Source organism: Macaca mulatta, chromosome 4, assembly GCF_049350105.2.
Source record: "Macaca mulatta isolate MMU2019108-1 chromosome 4, T2T-MMU8v2.0, whole genome shotgun sequence".
In the NCBI taxonomy this organism is placed as follows: domain Eukaryota; kingdom Metazoa; phylum Chordata; class Mammalia; order Primates; family Cercopithecidae; genus Macaca; species Macaca mulatta.
This window is the reverse complement of record NC_133409.1, coordinates 112,354,870-112,372,284: the sequence shown is the minus strand read 5'-3', so window position 1 is coordinate 112,372,284 and position 17,415 is coordinate 112,354,870.

The window sequence follows — 17,415 nt, the reverse complement described above, 5'->3', positions numbered from 1 at the left end:
ATTTGTTGAATGAAAGACTAGGCACAACTTAGGATTCACTCCCCCATGTGGCATCCATAAGCCCTGTATGCAGGTAAAATGTCAGTGGGTTGACTAAATATTGGAAGTGGAAAAAAATTCACCTCTTTGGTTTGCAGTTGTCTAGGACCTTTAGGCCAATGGAAACCCAGGTTTCCTTAGAATCAAGCCAGTGCCCCCAGACTTGCCACTTTACCATGCGTGTCTCACTGCTCCTCAGCATGGGTCACACATATCCAATGAATTCAAACAAAATCTTGAGATGACACAAACCTTGCCCTTCATTCCCCATTTCTATCATACTCTACACAGAGTTTTGAACAGGCATTTTACAATCAACAATATATTCTTTACAATTTTCTTGGTTAGTATACATAACTCTACTTCACTGTTAAAAATTGCCTGTCTTTATATCCATTAAATGACACTTGCATATGCTCCAATTTTTCACTAATGATTTTGAGAGCATTCCGCGACACAGGTGTCTGGACCCTTCATAAGTAAACAGAATTCCTAGCGATGGAATTGTGTCTACAGTGTGGAAACACCATATAATATACCATCCTGGGTATTGTAAAAGTGAACCAACATTCTGTTAAATTTAGAGCAAGTTATAAAAACTATATGATACTTAATTCTGTGCTACATGTATAATGGTTTCTTGGAATTTTTAAAATTTTTTTTTTCTTAGAAGCAGTGTCTCACTCTCTTGCCCGGTCTGGAGTGCAGTGGCACAATCACAGATCACTGCAGCCTCAACCTTCTGGGCTCAAGTGATACTCCCACCTGACCTCCCAAGTAGCTGGGACTACAGGCATGTGCCACCATGTCCAGCTAACTTTTTTTTTTAAGAGACAGGGACCTCACTATGTTGCCCAGGTTAGTCTTGAACTCCAGGGCTCCAAGCAATCCCGCCTCAGCCTCCCAAAGTGCTGGCACTACAGGCACAAGCCACTGTACCCCGCCTGCTGGTATAGATAATGTACATTTTAAGAACTCTGTATAGATTCATTTATGTATATGTTTAGAAAAAAATTCTGGAATGGGCTGGGCACAGTGGCTCACGTCTATAATCCCAGCACTTTGGGAGGCCAAGGTGGGTGGATCACAAGGTCAGGAGTTCGAGACCATCTTGACCAAGTAGTGGTGAAACCCCGTCTCTACTAAAAAATACAAAAATTAGCCGAGTGTGGTGGTGCACACCTGTAATCCCAGCTACTTGGGAGGCTGGGGCAGAAGAATCACTTGAAGCTGGGAGGCAGAGGTTGCAATGAGCCAAGATTGTGCCATTGCACTCCAGCCTGGACAACAAAGCAAGACTCTGTCTCAAAAAAAAAAAAAAAAAAAAGAAAAGGAAAGAAAGAAAAGAATTCTGGAATTAATCAAAATACAGTCACGCATCATTTAACAGGGATTCATTCAAAAAAATGCACTGTTAGGAGATTTCATAGTTGTGCAAACATTGTAGAGTGTACTTACACAAACCTAGATTGTATAGCCTACTATACACCCAAGCTATATGGTAAAAGCTTATTACCCCCAGGCTACAAACCTGTATGGCATATTATTCTACTGAATCCCGTGGGCAACTGTAATACAATGGGTAGTACTGTACTTTTTAAAGGACTGGCAGTGCAATAGGTTTGTTTACACAAGCATCATGCCAAACACTTCATGTGTTGTGCTGTCACCATTCTGACGGTTACGACACCACTAGGTTATAGGAATTTTTCAGTTCTATTATAGTCTGATGGGACCACTATTGTATGAGGCTCATCATTGACTGAAATGTCATTATGTTTTATATATATATATAAACACACACATATATATATGAGATACTATTCAGCCTAAAAAGATGGAAATCTGGCCGGGCACGGTGGCTCACACCTGTAATCCCAGCGCTTTGGGAGGCCGAGTTGGGCCGATCACATGAGGTCAGGAGTTTGAGACCAGACTGGTCAACATAGTGAAACCAGGTCTCCACTAAAAATACAAAAATCAGCTGGGTGTGATGGCGCACGCCTGTAATCCCAGCTGCTCTGGAGCCTGAAGCACAAGAATTGCTTGAACCCAAGAGGCAGAAGTTGCAGTGAGTCAACATCATGCCACTGCACTCCAGCCTGGGCAACAGAGTGAGACTCTGCCTCAAAAAAAATAAAAATAAAAAGATGGAAATCCTGTCATTTTCAATGACATGGATAAACTTGGAAGATATTAGGTTAAGTGAAATAAACCAGGCACAGAAAGAAAAATATCTCATGCTCTCACCTATATGTGGAATGTATAGAAGTTGAACTCATAGAGAATAAAATGGTGGTTACAAGAGTTTGGGGGTGGGGGGTTTCAGGAGCTGTTAGTGAAGAAACAACAGCTATTCCATGATAAATGTATCCATTTATCCATTGATAAATGTAGAAGGAATGAGAGAGAGAGAGAAAATCACCACCTGACCACAGTAATCATTGCCTCAGGCAAAATTTATCCCAATGCTAAAATTCGTGGGTGATGGTTTAAGCAGAAACAAGATATTTGCATAGTCTGAAGTATCTCCTCCACAATATTTAGTAATACAAATGAAAGAACCATGAGCTTTCAGTAAAGAACACAAGCAAGTGATTTCCTAGCCAAGTGATCAAAATTAACATCACCTGTCCTGAAATACGATGCACTGAGACGGGCACATGATCACATCATTTTGTAGCGTCCTTCTCGATAATGTGTAGCTTCAGTCTAATCCTGAGAAAACATCAGACAGACCCAAACTGAGATGCATTCTTTTTTTTTTTTTTTTTTTTTTTTTTTTTTGAGACGGAGTCTGGCTCTGTTGCCCAGGCTGGAGTGCAGTGGCGGGATCTCCGCTCACTGCAAGCTCCGCCTCCGGGTTCACGCCATTCTCCTGCCTCAGCCTCCCAAGTAGCTGGGACTACGGGCGCCCGCCACCATGCCCGGCTAATTTTTTGTATTTTTAGTAGAGATGGGGTTTCACCGTGTTAGCCAGGATAGTCCTGAACTCCTGACCTCGTGATCCGCCCACCTCGGCCTCCCAAAGTGCTGGGATTACAGGCGTGAACCACTGCGCCCGGCCAAGATGCATTCCAGAAAATAACTGGTATTCTTCAGAAGTGTCAAGGTCATGAAAGACAGGATAGACTAAGAAACTGTGCAAGATGAGACAAGACCAAGGAGATAGGACAACTCTACATGATGTGAGATTCTGAATTGTATCCTAGAGCAGAAAAACTAAATTCATGAAAAAAATGGTGGAATGCAAATAATTTCTTAGTTTTGAAAATTATTCTATGGGCCTGGCACGGTGGCTCACGCCTGTAATCCCAAAACTTTGGGAGGCCAAGGTGGGTGGATCACCTGAGGTCAAGAGCTAGAAACCAGCCTGGCCCCTTCTCTACTAAAAGTACGAAATTTAGCCAGGCATGGTGGCAGGCGCCTGTAATCCCAGCTGCTCAGGAGCCTGACACATGAGAATCACTTGAACCCGGGAGGCGGAGGTTGCAGTGAGCCAAGATCATGCCACTGCACACCAGCCTAGGCGATAGAGCAACACTCTGTCTCAAAAAAAAAGGAAAAACAATTGTCCTACGGTTATGTAAGATGCTAACATAAGTAGAAGCTGGGTAACGGGTATATTGAAACACTATGATTTTTGAAATTCTTTTGAAAGTCTAAAATTACCTCAAAATTAAAAATGAAAAAAGTAAAGGTACAATGTATAAAATATCCTGTCACACATTAAAATACCTACATATACATGTAAAATATGCATATATCACATAAAATTTATTTGGGTAGAGCTGGTAGACTGAGAGCCATGAATGGGAGAGGATTTTCATGTTTTATTTTTATAAATATATGTAATATATTTATAAAAGGGTCTCACTATGTTGCCCAGGCTGGTCTTGAACTTCTGGGCTCCAGGGATCTCTCCCACCTTGGTCTCACAAAGTACTAGGATGACAGGCGTGAGCCACTGCACCAGCCACTTTTGTTCACACACCCTTTTATATCTATATCACATACCCTGAACTTGCTCAATGACATATATTATGTATTTTAGAACAAAATTTAAGTAAAATCAAAGAAAAGGTTGGCAACATAATGACTGGATTGCTAGACTTAGCCTAATAATTGGCTCAGGTTTCACAGAACTGGAGTGTGAAACAAGGTCCAGTTTCCTTTCTGTATCTATCAGTCACCAACATGGCTGGTCTGGGATGCTTTTTCTTTGGGGGTCTTAGAAAACTACTAAAACCCAAAGAAGGTATCAAGATATTTCCTGGTAATATTTTTGCAATTCTGGGAACATATATAACAAATTGCATCCCACTTCAGTATTAAAATAAGTATAGAGGCCGGACGCAGTGCCTCACACTTGTAATCCAAGCACTTTGGGAGGCCGAGGTGGGCGTATCACCTGAGGTAAGGAGTTCAAGACCAGCCTGGCCAATATGGTGAAACCTCATCTCTACTAAAAATACAAAAATTAGCTGGGCATGGTGGCAGACTCCTGTAATCTCAGCTTCTCAGGAGGCTGAGGCACGAAAATCACTTGAACCTGGGAAGCAGAGGTTGCAGTGAGTCAAGATTGTGCTACTGCATTCCAGTCTGCCTGAGTGACAGAGCAAGACTCCATCTCAAAAAAATATATATAATATAAAATAAAATAAGTATAGAGATAATAAAGAAACAAATTTGAAGTCATAGAATCCGCATTTCTTGAACTGGTTTCAATGAAACCGTTATCTATTTTGTATTCATTACAATAACAAGGAGACAACAGAGCATACGAGCCAAGATTCAAATCTCAACTTTTACATTCACTGGTTGAGTGACTGTAGATAAGTTTCTTAGTTTCTCTGTGTCTGAATTGCAAGGCAGTAATCAGAGAACCAATCTCATGGGCTTCTTTGAATATTGAAGAAGAGCACACATCCAAAACAGAAAGGACCTGGCACTTCAGCAAGCCCTCAAAGGTTAACAAATACATTTTTAAGATATTCTAGCTACTTTTAAAAGTTTTTAGCATTTAAGAGAATATAATATATTGGATTTTTGATTTAATTATTTATATTTTTTCAGACATAGTCTCACTCTGTCACCCAGGCTGGAGTGCAGTGTCATGATCTGGGCTCACTGCAACCTCCACCTCCCAGGTTCAAGTGATTCTCCTGCCTCAGCCTTCCAAGTAGCTGGGATTACAGGAGCCCACCACCACACCCGGCTAATTTTTGTATTTTTAGTAGAGATGGGGTTTACCATGTTGGCCAGGATGGTCTTGGACTCCTGACCTCAAGTGATCAGACTGCCTTAGCCTCCCAAAGTGCTGGAATTACAGGCGTGAGCCACCACACCCAGCCAATTTAATTTTTGTGTATGTGTGTGTGTCTGTGTGTGTGTGTCTGTGTGACGGAGTCTCAGTCTTGTTGCCCAGGTTGGAGTGCAATAGCACAATCTTGGCTCACTGCAACCTCTCTGCCTCCCAGGTTCAAGCAATTCTCCTGCCTCAGCCTCCCAAGTAGCTGGGATTACAGACGCCCACCACCACACTTGGTTAATTTTTTTGTATTTTTAGCGGAGACGGGGTTTCACCATGTTGGCCAGGCTGGTCTCAAACTCCACCTGACGTCAGGTGATCCGCCCACCTCAGCCTCCCAAAGTGCTGGGATGACAAGCATGAGCCACCGCACACAGCCAATTTAATTAAAATTTACATGTTTCATTCAATATATCCTATTATTATTATTATTATTATTACTACTATTATTATTATTTTGAGATGGAGTCTCGCTCTGTTGCCCAGGCTGGAGTGCTATGGCACGGTCTCAGCTCACTGCAACTTCCGCCTCCTGGGTTCAAGAGATTCTCCTGCCTCAGCCTCCCAAATAGCTGAGATTACAGGCATGCACCTGCCACCACGCCCGGCAAATTTTTTGTATTTTTAGTAGAGATGGGGTTTCACCATGTTGGCCAAGCTGGTCTGGAACTCCTGACCTTGTGATCCACTTGCCTCAGCCTCCCAAAGCGCTGAGATTATAGGTGTGAGCCACCGTGCCCGGCCTCTGATTATTTTTAAATTGAGCAAATTATATTTTTAAGTCTGTAAGTTTTGCGTTATTAGTTATGAAAGCAGGTACATACGCACTTAGTGCTTTTATTGCAGAAATGTTAATTAGTATTGATAGATGAAGTAATCAGGGATCAAACAAGGTAGAAACGAGTATTCTTTCTCTTCAACCAGAATGAATCTTTCCATACAGCTCCCTGAATCCTCACCCTTCCTGCCTCCTGCTCCTACTTATGCTCCTCCTTCTACCAGAAGCTGCTCCCCTCCACCAGAGCTCTAAATCACAACCCCCTCTGCTTTCACTGGGGCTTGGAGGCTGCTACTTCTAGACTCTCCCTCCCCGTGCATCAACCCTGTCCTCCCTCACCCAACACCCTGAGTAATAAGCTCCCTCTTCCCCCAGCCTCCCTGTTTCCAGCTATTTCTTTGTTCCCCATCTCAACAAAAATTGTCCAGGTTTTCCCATCCAGGAGCATCAGTTATGCTTTCTAAAAACATCCACTAAACATATTCCACAGGCATCCCATTTAAATTTCTCAACTCACTCCAACCTGGTTTCTAAGAATCTCACTCCTGCAACTGAACTGCTTGTGCTAAAGCTAGCAGTGAGCCCTGTGGTTCACAAACCAAGGAACTATTTTTTGCCCTCATCTGTCTGGACTGCTGGACAGAATTCCCCATAATAGATAATACCCTCCTTGTAGCTTGGGGTGAGGGTTGGTGCCCAGGGTGGTGGGGGTGTGAGTTGAAGACTCCTTTAGAAAATTTTCACTTAGCCGGGCGCAGTGGCTCACGCCTGTAATCCCAGCACTCTGGGAAGCCGAAGCGGGTGGATCACGAGGTCAAGAGATTGAGACCATCCTGGCCAACATGGTAAAACCCCGTCTCTACTAAAAAAACAAAAAATTAGCGGTGCGTGGTGGCGCACGCCTGTAAGTCCCAGCTACTTGGGAGGCTGAGGCAGGAGAATCGCTTGAACCCAGGAGGTAGAGGTTGCAGTGAGTTGAGATTGCGCCACTGCACTCCAACCTGGGTGACAGAGCGAGACTTCATTTCAAAAAAAAAAAAAAAAGCAAGAAAGAAAAGAAAATTTTCACTTGAACCCCCGAACACTGTGAGAAGACACAATTACCTTTTGAAAATGTTTTTCCTTTTACCTTGTAAAGAACACTGAACAACACTAAACTAACGTAAATTATTTATTATATAACCATTAGAATGGCCGGGCAAGGTGGCTCATGCCTGTAATCCCAGCATTTTGGGAGGCCGAGGCGGGTGGATCATGAGGTCAGGAGTTCAAGACCAGCCTGGCCAAGATGGTGAAACCCCGTCTCTATTAAAAATACAAAAATTAGCAGAGAGCGATGCCGGGCGCGATGCCGGGTGCCTGTAATCCCAGCTACTCGGGAGGATGAGGCAGAGAATTGCTTGAACCTGGTAGGCGGAGGCTGCAATGAGCTGAGATCGGGTCACTGCACTCCAGTCTGGCAACAGAGCAAGACTCCCTCAAATTAAATAAATAAATAAATAAAACCATTAGAGCATTATTTAAAAGCTGGAGTTTTCGGTTACTTAAACCATTACAGATTTAAGAACACTTGCCCACACACATCCATTTCCCTGTCCCCGTCTTTCATAGCACAAACAGAACTGGGGTCTTGGCCTCTTGATCCCCAGGCCAGCAGGCTTTCCACAAGCAATGCCATCCCTGCCTGAGATTCCCTCAGGCCCCAGCCTTAAACGGAATGCCCAGAGGCCCACGAAGAACTGTGCAACCACCTGGCTCCTGCTCTGGCTAAAAAAGAGAGCAGCTGATCAGGTGCATGCCTTGTGGAGCTGACCCTAGAGCTGGATTTTCAACAGCATGCATCCACATCACCTGGAGGTCTTCTTAAAACCCGAGTTTCTGTGCCTCACCCCCAGAGTTTCTGATTCTGTGGATGTGGGGTGGGTGACAGAGTTTTTGTTGTTTGTTTGTTTGTTTTTGAGACAGAGTCTTGCTCTGTCGCCCAGGCTGGAGTGCAATAATGGAGCAATCTCTGCTCACTGCAACCTCCACCTCTTGGGCTCAAGCGATTCTCCTGCCTCAGCCTCCCAAGTAGCTCAGCTAATTTTTTTTTTTTTTTTTTTTTTTTTTTTTTGAGACAGAGTCTTGACTCTGTCACCCAGGCTGGAGAGCAGTGGTGGATCTCGGCTCACTGCAACCTCCACCTCCCAGGATCAAGCGATTCTCCTGCCTCCACCTCCCTAGTAGCTGGGATTACAGGCGCGCGCACCAGGCTAATTTTTGTATTTTTAGTAGAGACGGGTTTCACCATGTTGGCCAGGCTGGTCTCAAACTCCTGATCTCAAGTGATCCGCCCGCCTCGGCCTCCGAAAGTGCTGGGATTACAGGCGTGAGCCAACGCGCCTGGCAGTTTGTGTTTTTAAGGAGTTCTCAGGTGATGCTGATTTTGCTGATCGCGGGACTCCGCTTTGAGATCAGCTCTCCTAGAATATCTAAGCCATGGGGCAGACCCGCAAAAGAGATTTAGTGGAAGATGGTCCCCTAGAGGAGCTGCCCTGGGATTCCCGGGACTTCTAAACCTACAGTTCACAAATGTCCTAGATTTTCAGCCTTTGGTTGCTTCTAGCCACAATCTTCCTTTCCAACCACATCTTGCTCTTTCTACTCACAAACCAGGGGGCACACCCAGGGTTTTTTTAAACTTGGTGATTTGCAGAACTGTCCTAGGCCTTCAGACTAAGGAGCTGGAGTGATCCTGAAAGATCCCGGAAGCGAAACTCACCTTTCCTGGCACCTGGGTGAAGGAAGCTCTCCCTACCAGGACCCCTGAAGACACTCACCTCGATTTCTGCGGATCCGAAGCTGGAAAGACACTGTCCCGATCAGGTGCATCGCAAGGGTCTGGAGAAAGGGCATCCATAAATGAAGATCAGGACTCCGCATTCTGAGACCGTTCCAATCACAAATAAAACTCGGAACAGCCTCTGGAAGGCCGACAGCATTTCGCGATTCTCGCCTGGGAAAGGAAGTGCGCGCTAAGGCACGAGTAGTACAGCATCTCCCGGCACCTCAGGGCCCGCCCGCGGGAAGGGACCAGACGCCACCGGAGAAGCGAGGTTTAGGACGCGAAGGAAAGGGCTACTTCGGGTCGGGGTCAACCCAGACTGGACCAATGCACAGTCTAGGTGGATTAACACAGTCTAGGTGCCCACCGCGAGAGGTGGGCACGGGACCACATGCGGCTGGCAAGACCTCCCAGGGCTCAAGCTCCGGGCTCGGTCACCAAACAACGGCGATAACATCCACGACTCGACGTAAACCATCTTTGGGCCCTGATCATTCTCCAATAACCGACTGCAACTGAGGACTTGACCAAACGACAAGAACCGGCGGAGAGGACCCAGAGAACGGAGCAGCCTCCCGCAGCCCGCCTCCAGGAAAGCCCGAGGCACTGGAGCAGAAGGGTCTCGGCTCTGCGACCTAATTACACCGCCTATTTACACCGCCCTACCCGCCTCTTCCGCGGCTCGCTCCTCCGACCCGCACCCGAAGGTGCTGTCCCGCCCACGGACTCGCTCGCCCTCCATTTCTTCGATCCTTTAGACGACTTTTTACCTTTCAGGGATGCTCTCCGTCACCGCCCCTGTCATTTGGTTGCCCTCGCTGCAGTTCAAGGGCCTGGAACACTACCCAGGACTGCCAGGCCGGCGTTTTCCAGGGGCTCTAGCAGACGGCGCGTCTAGCAGACGGTTTCTGGGGCTGGAGCCAGAAACGCCGGGGCTAGGGGCTCACCGGCTGCCAAGTAGAGGGCGTCGAAAATGGGGCTGGGGTGTGGGCGACGGAAAATGGAACCCCCGCCTCCTCTGAGGAAGCCATGATCCATCCTCAAAGCCCCGGTGCTCCCGCGCCGCCTCTCCCTGCCTCCGGCGCGCTCCCCCGCCCTTCTGGGGAACCTGCGAACAGGCACTGGGCCGGGCGGCGGAACTCAGACCCTTGTGGGCTGCGCGCCTTCAGCTGGCTGTTGGCTTAGCTCGTGACCCCCTACGAGAAAACTGAGACTCCCGAACAGAAATGGCTTGAGGACTGGGCAAGAAATATACAAGATAAGCCTGGAGCACATTATAGTGCCAGAAAATAAAGTGCTCAAAAAAAAAAAAAAAAAGTGATGGGGTGGCTGGGTACGGTGGCTCATGCCTGTAATCCCAGCACCTTGGGCGGCCAAGGCGGGTGGGTCGCTTGAGGCCAGGAGTTCAAGACCAGCCTGGCCATCATGATGAAATCTCATCTCTACTAAAAATACAAAAATTAGCCAGGCATGGTGGTCCACGCCTGTAACTCTAGCTACTCTGGAGGCTGAGGCGGAGAATCACTTGGACCGGAGGCGGAGGCTGCAGTGAGCCAAGATTGTGCCATTGCACTCCAGTCTGGGCAGCAGAGCAATACTCTGTCTCAAAAAAAAAAAAAAAAAAAAAAAAGAGTGATGGGGGTATGCCAAAGGAACAAAAGAAGCGGCTGAAAAAGCTCTCAATAGCCAAAACTGGAATAATTCTTTTTTTTTTTTTTTTTTTTTTTGAGATAGAGCCTCACTCTGTCACCCAGGCTGGAGTGCAGTGGTGTGATCTCGGCTTACTGCAACCTCCACCTCCCAGGTTCAAGCGATTCTCCTGCCTCAGCCTCCTGAGTAGCTGGGACTACAGGTGCCTGCCAGCATGCCCGGCTAATTTTTGTAGTTTTAGTAGAGACGGAGTTTTGCCATGTTGGCCAGGCTGGTTTCGAACTGCTGACTTTGGGATCCTCCTGCCTCAGCCTCCCAAAGTGCTGGGATTATAGGCGTGAGCCACCGTGCTGGGAATAATTTTAAAAACAAAGTATTGGATTATACCGACAATGTAAAATGAATATCAACGATCTGAGAATGAAGGTGCATTTTTAAAAAAGAATATCCACGGTCGGGCGCGGTGGCTCAAGCCTGTAATCCCAGCACTTTGGGAGGCCGACACGGGCGAAACACGAGGTCAGGAGATTAAGACCATCTTGGCTAACACGGTGAAATTTTTTAGTCTCTACTAAAAAATACAAAAAACTAGCTGGGCATGGTGGCCGGCGCCTATAGTCCCAGCTACTCGGGAGGCTGAGGCAGGAGAATGGCCTAAACCCGGGAGGCGGAGCTTGCAGCGAGCTGAGATCTGGTCACTGCACTCCAGCCTGGGCGACAGAGCGAGACTCCGTCTCAAAAAAAAAAAAAAAAGAATATCCACGAGTTCATATCAGTATAAATAAATCCATAAATTAATATATGAAGAAAAGATGAATCTCCTGTGCAGAAAAATTTTAAATAAATCATGTAGATACTTCATCCTAAGAGAGGAAGAGCATAACTCCTCACTCCTGAAGTGTAGGCTGTGCCTGTTGATTTTCTTCAAAAGAGTACAGAAAGAAGAAAGGGGTGGGGAAGAGTAACTTTACAGTGGAGAATCCTGACAAACGCTACTTTAGCCAGGTGATCAATGTGAACAGTCATGCAACATGCTGATAGTGTGTACCCTTGATATGATGTGATGAAAACGGTACTTTAGGCCGGGTGCAGTGACTCACACATGTAATCTTGGCACTTTGTAAAACCTGAGACGGGCAGATTGCTTGAGGCCAGGAGTTTGAGACCAACCTGGCCAACATGGTAAAACCACATCTCTACCAAAAATACAAAAATTAGCCCAGCATGGTGGTGCACACCTGTAGTCCCAGCTACTCAGATGCTGAGGCACAAGAATCTCTTGAACCCAGGAGGTGAAGGTTACAGTGAGCAAGATCATGCCACTGCACTCCAGCTTGGATGACACAGCAAGACTGTCTCAAAAAAAGAAAAACAGTACTTTATCTCTGTGATCTTCCTCTCCAAAAATCTAAAATCCGAGCCTAATCATAAGAAAATAATCAGGCTGGGCCTGGTGGCTCACACCTGCAATCCCAGCACTTTGGGAGGCTGAGGCAGGTGGATCACCTGAGGTCAGAAGTTCGAGGTCAGCCTGGCCAACATGGTGAAACCCCATCTCTATTAAATATACCAAAAATTAGCCAGGCGAAGTGGCGGGTGCCTATGATCCCAGCTACTCAGGAGGCTGAGACAGGAGAATCGCTTGAACCCAGGAGGCAGAAGTTGCAGTGAGCTAAGATAGCGCCATTGTGCACCAGCGTGATCAACAAGAGCGAAACTCCATCTCAAAAAATAAATAAATAAATAAAAGAAAAAGAAAAGAAAAAAGAAAAAGAAAAAGAAAAAAAATCAAACAAATTCCAATAGAAAGGCATCCTAAAATGTACCTAACCAGTAGTCTTCAAAACTGCCAAGGTCATTAAAGACAAAGAATGAGAAAATGTCATAGGCAAGAAAACCTTAAGGAGAAAAATGACAATTTAAAGTGGTAATCTGAATGGGATCTTAGGACAGAAAAAAAGACATTAGGTAAAAATGTAGAAAATCCAAGTAAGTATGGGCTGGGCTTGGTGGCTCACATTTGTAATCCCAGCACTCTGGGAGGCCGAGGTAGGCAGATCACCTGAGGTCGGGAGTTCAAGACCAGCCTGACCAACATGGAGAAAGCTGGTCTCTACTAAAAATACAAAAATTAGCCGGGCGTGGTGACACATGCCTGTAATCCCAGCTACTCGGGAGGCTGAGGCAGGAAAATCGCTTGAACCTGGAAGCCAGAGTTTGCAGTGAGCCAAGATCGCACCATTGCTCTCCGGCCTGGGCAACAAGAGCAAAACTCCATCTCAAAAAAAAAAAAAAGAAAAGAAAAAAAGAAAATCTGAGTAAGTATGAACTTTATCACTATTGGTTATTAATTGTAAGAAATGTATTTGTTAACTATGTATATGATACACTTAATAATATAGGATGTTATTAGGCCGGGCATGGTGGCTCACACCTGTAATCCCAGCACTTTGGGAGGCTGAGGTGGGCGGATCACGAGGTCAGGAATTCAAGACCAGCCTGGCCAACATAGTGAAACCCCATCTCTACTAAAAATACAAAAATTAGCCAGGTGTGGTGGCATGTACCTGTAGTCCCAGCTACTCAGGAGGCTGAGGTGGGAGAATCGCTTGAACCCAGGAGGTGGAGGTTGTAGTGAGTGAAGATCACGCCACTGCACTCCAGCCTGAGTGACAAAAAATAAATAAATAATATGGGATGTTATTAACAGAGGAAACTGGAATTATGTAGTATGGAATGGTACTGTCTGCTCAATTTTTCTATAAATTTAAAACTTTTAAATGAAGTGTGTGGTCTGGGGATGAAATTGGGCCCAGGGACCTCTCCGTCCTCCTTTCCCCATCCTTACCCCTGCTTCCCAATAACCTCTGAAGCACTAGGTCCCATAGGCCAGGCTGACCCCCTGAGCCTTGTTGTCTGCAGACTGCTGTCTCAGGTTCCTAACCAGCCCAGGGGGTCAAGGAACAGCCTGGGCACATGGTGAGAGATCAAGCCCCAGATGCACAACATCCACCTGTGCAAAGACAAACATGGCAAGACTGGGCTGCAGCTGCAGACCACCAACAAGGGGCTCTTTTGTGCAGGTGGTGCAGGCCAACACCACTGCATCCCTCATGCTGCTGTGCTTTGGGAACCAAATCCTACAGATTGATGGGCGTGACTGTGCCAAGTGGAACATGGGAAAAGCCCATCTGGCAGAGATGAGAGGTAATTGGCCAAGAAGATTGTTATGGTCATTCAGGACAGGACAGTCCAGTGGATTGTCACCATGCACAAGGACAGCACAGGCCATGGTGGCTTCATCATCAAGAAGGGAAAGGTCTTCCCTGTGGTCAAAGGGAGCTCTGTGGTCCTCATGGACTCTTCACCAACCACCATGTGTGCCAGGTTCAAGAACATTTAACAAGCACTATGCAGAATGTCATTGGGCTGAAAGAGATCTCAGAGATTCTGGCCACAGCCAGGAACACTGTCACCCTGACCATCATCCCCACTGTGAACTATGAGCACACAGTCAAAAAGTTTTCCCCCACCCATCCTCACCATATCATGGACCACTTCATCCCAGATGCCTGAAGCCACAGGAGGGCAGCTCAGGCCCTCCCACCCTCCTGCAGAAAAGGCCAGCCACTCTTGAATGTCAGGTTGCAGCCTGCCTGCTGCCCCAGGACAAGGCTTTGTTGAGGGGATATATTCCAGATGGGTGGACTATGGTGTGAGTCTGTCATTTGTACATACAGGACTCCTTAAAGCCTCAGACTCCTAGGTGGGCTGAGGCTTGGGCAGGGCCCACAGGCAACTGATTCTCTATGCTGGTTTAGTTTTTTGTTGTTTTTTTTTTTAGAGACAGTCTTGCTCTGTCACCCAAGCTTCAGTGCAGTGGTAGGATCATAGCTCACTGCAGCCTTTCATTTCAGGGCTCAAGCAGTCCTCCCAAGTAGCTGGGATTATAGGTGCATGCTATAACACTGTGCTTTTTTTTTTTTTTTTTTGTAGTTTTAGTTTTTGTAGAAACAGGGTCCCACTATGTTGCCCAGGCTGGTCTCAAACTCCTGGACTCGAGCAATCCTGCCACCTCAGCCTCCCACAGTGCTGGGATTACAGGCATGAACCACCATGCTCACGCTTGACCTTCTGTGCTGGCTTAACTGCTGGGCATGGAAGAAGGCTGGCTAAACACTTAAATGTGCAACTGAATCCCTTTTAAGATTTTGCCTCTACCAAGAAAACAGTTACATTTTTTTTTTTTTTTTTTTTTTTTTTTGAGACGGAGTCTCGCTGTGTCTCCCAGGCTGGAGTGCAGTGGCGTGATCTCGGCTCACTGCAAGCTCCGCCTCCCGGGTTTCATGCCATTCTCCCGCCTCAGCCTCCCGAGTAGCTGAGACTACAGGCGCCCGCCACCACGCCCGGCTAGTTTTTTGTATTTTTAGTAGAGACGGGGTTTCACCGTGTTAGCCAGGATGGTCTCGATCTCCTGACCTCGTGATCCACCCGCCTCGGCCTCCCAAAGTGCTGGGATTACAGGCTTGAGCCACCACGCCCGGCCAACAGTTACATATTTTAAAAGAAGGAAACTACATTCTGAGAACTTTTTATTTGCCTTTATTTGCTCTTTGCCAGACTGTAATAGTTATAACTTTTTACAGTCTTTTGAATAAAGATTTTATTGTAAACAAACTTAAAAAGAACTTCTAAAACCTAAAATCTATTAATAAAAACTGAATAATTATAAAATACTTACAAATGAAATTATGTGGGCCAGATGCAGTGGCTCGTGCCTATAATCCCAGCACTTTGGGTGGCAAAGATAGGAGGATTACTTGAGCCCAGGAGTTCAGGACCAGCCTGGGCAATATAGTGAGACCCCCATCTCTATAAAAACAACAATAATAATTATTTTAATTTTTTTAAAATGATGTGATGTCTAGAATTTGCTTCAATCTGGATATGGGAAATATGATAAAAACAAGATTATTGATAATAGGTGAAGCTAGATAATAGGTAAATTAAGTTCATTACACTGGTCCCTCTATCTTTGTTTGAAATATTTTGTTATAGAAAGTAAAAAAAAAAATTAATTTTTTTAAAAAAAGAATGAGTTCAAATTCTATGCCCAGATATGGAAAGGAAAAAAGTTTGAAAGTAGGTTAAGAAGGGGTATTTTACTTGCCATCTTATATCCTTCTGTACCATGTGTGTATTAAAAAATACAGCATTAAGCCTGGGCACCGTGACTCATGCCTATAATCCAAGCACTTTGAGAGGCCGAGGTGGGTGGATTACCTGAGATCAGGAGTTTGAGGCCAGCCTGGCCGACATGATGAAATCCCGTCTCTACTAAAAATACAAAAAATTAGCCAGGCATGGTGGTGGTAACCTGTAATCCCACTTACCCAGGAGGTTGAGGCAGGAGAATTGCTTGAACTGGGAGGCAGAGGTTGCAGTAAGCCGAGATCACGCCACTGCACTCCAGCCTGGGTGACAGAGTAAGACTTCATCTCAAAAAAAAAAAGAAAGAAAGAAAGAAAGAAATCTTGGAGTACATTTTACTAACAGAAAAAGCTCAACAGATATGCATTTAACAGAGAATAAAACTGCAAAACTTCCCAGGTCATAAAGGTGCCAGATAGGTTAGGCGCAGTGACTCATGCCTGTAATCCCAGCACTTTGGGAGGCTGAGGTGGGCAGATCCCCTGAGGTCAGGAGTTCGAGACCAGCCTGGCCAACATGACGAAAATCCATCTCTACTAAAAATACAAAAATTAGTCGGGCGTGGTGGTGGGCAGCTGTAATCCCAGCTACTCAGGAGGCTGAGGCAAGAGAATCGCTTGAACCCGGGAGGCGGAGGTTGCAATGAGCCAAGATAGTGCCATTGCACTCCAGCCTGGACAACAAGAGCGAAACTCCATCAAAAAAAAAAAAAGAAAAAGAAAAAAAAAAAAGTGCCAGGTAAATGTAGGTTGTTTTTTATCATTGCTAGTTGTTGTTGATATTGTTCTCTTCTTGCTTCACCTTTGTCTGCAATTACTCAAACTGCTGTGATAGCTGCTCCTCTTCTACAGAGCTGGGGTTCTACATGACTGGGGTTCAGTGTGCCAGGAAGCCCTTGGACCAATCAGACTCAGCAAGCTGACTCATGGCTGTTCTTCCTATACATGAGAAAAATGTGACAATTCTTCCTATATATGAGAATAATAATTTGATAAATGACAACTAGGAGAGCATGGCACTCAAGTATTGAGCCATTCCCTTCCAGAAAAGAACTTTTATAGCTTACAATCCACAGGGTAGAGGATAGGAGAAATGAGGAAATTAAATGTTCTTCAAAATCTTTATCTTCTGGCCAGGCGCAGTGGCTTACGCCTGTAATCCCAGCACTTTGGGAGGCTGAGGCGGGCTAATCACGAGGTCAGGAGTTCAAGACCAGCCTGACCAACATGGTGAAACCCCGTCTCTACTAAAAATACAAAAATTAGCAGGGCACAGTGGTGCACACCTGTAATCCCAGCTACTCAGGAGGCTGAGGCAGGAGAATCACTTGAACCCGGGAGGCAGAGGTTGCAGTGAGCCAAGTTCATGCCTCTGCACTCCAGCCTGGGTGACAGAGCAAGACTCCCTCTCCAAAAAAAAAAAAAACCACAAACAAACTTTATCTTGTTCTATATCATTATACTACTGACCACTTTATGTTTTATTGAAGCATGAAGAAAAGCAGTATATTAATGTCCTGAACAAGAGATAACTTGTTATCACTAGCTCGGGTATGAAAAAGGGAAGCAATCTGCTCATCCTCAAAAGACCTACGACCAGGCT